The following is a 1,040-nucleotide window of genomic DNA, read 5'->3' as shown; positions in this document are numbered from 1 at the left end:
ATTCATGATAATAAACGTGTTTTAATGAAAGCCACGGATGTCCAAACACAAACTGAATCATGACACCCAATGGCCTTTTTTTTTTTTTTACAAAAACCATGACATATGTCCCATTAATTTGCTAAATGATATGAGTGCAGAAAAGATGAATCAAAAACACTAAAATTCTTTTAAACCCTCTAATAATAGACATCAACCCTAGACATGGCATTCAAAAATAGTCCCTTAACTTTAACTTCATCTGCTGAGTTTTTTTTACTAGACCTTTACAGATTTCTTTAAAGCTTTAATTGTTATCATTCATTTCAACACAAAACTGCTAGCACTTTGGCTTGACCTTCTACAGAAGATTAAACTCTATGACATTAGTACATATGCAGTAAGGTACACAAAGTCATTTGTAAATATGTGAGTCTGAAAGGGCCATCACAGACATCCAATAAACCACATATCAAATATATACCATGTGGTATATATAATGGTTGACTAGAAAAAATGATATACTTCCTAACTTATGTTTGTCCCTAACAACTTCAGACTCCTTTTAAATTAAACTTACCTATTTAGAAAAAATGTCAAAGTTTGTGAGAGATTTAAGTTGCTACCCTTAAATACTATTAAATCTGATGCCTCAATAATTATTTATTCTTTTCAAAAAAATTCACCTTACTCTTTTCTAGGAATAGTTTGGACCCATTTGCTGTCATACAAAAAATCAAGTTAAATGCAAGAAAAGACCTTTCTAAATAAAATTTTTCTTACTGGAAATTTTAACATGGTCATCCTATTGCATCTTTTCAATTGAATTATCAGGATCTGCAGATTTTAAAAAGACAATAAGGTTTATAAATAAAATCCCAGGAAGAAAGGCACTTATACCCTGCACACAGTTATTCTAGTCTGTATACTCTGTAACCTTTATCAAATGGAATGGATTTCTGGCCTGTGTACAAATAATCAAAATGCCAGAATAAATTCAAATCAGAATGCCTTTGAAAGAGAATCAAGTTGGCTACCAAACGCTTCATATCGGTAGGATA

The sequence above is a fragment of the Mustela putorius genome, unplaced genomic scaffold (genome assembly GCF_011764305.1).
Source record: "Mustela putorius furo isolate JIRA1106 unplaced genomic scaffold, ASM1176430v1.1 tig00003834_pilon_pilon_pilon, whole genome shotgun sequence".
Classification (NCBI taxonomy): Eukaryota; Metazoa; Chordata; class Mammalia; order Carnivora; family Mustelidae; genus Mustela; species Mustela putorius.
This window is presented reverse-complemented; position numbering follows the sequence as displayed.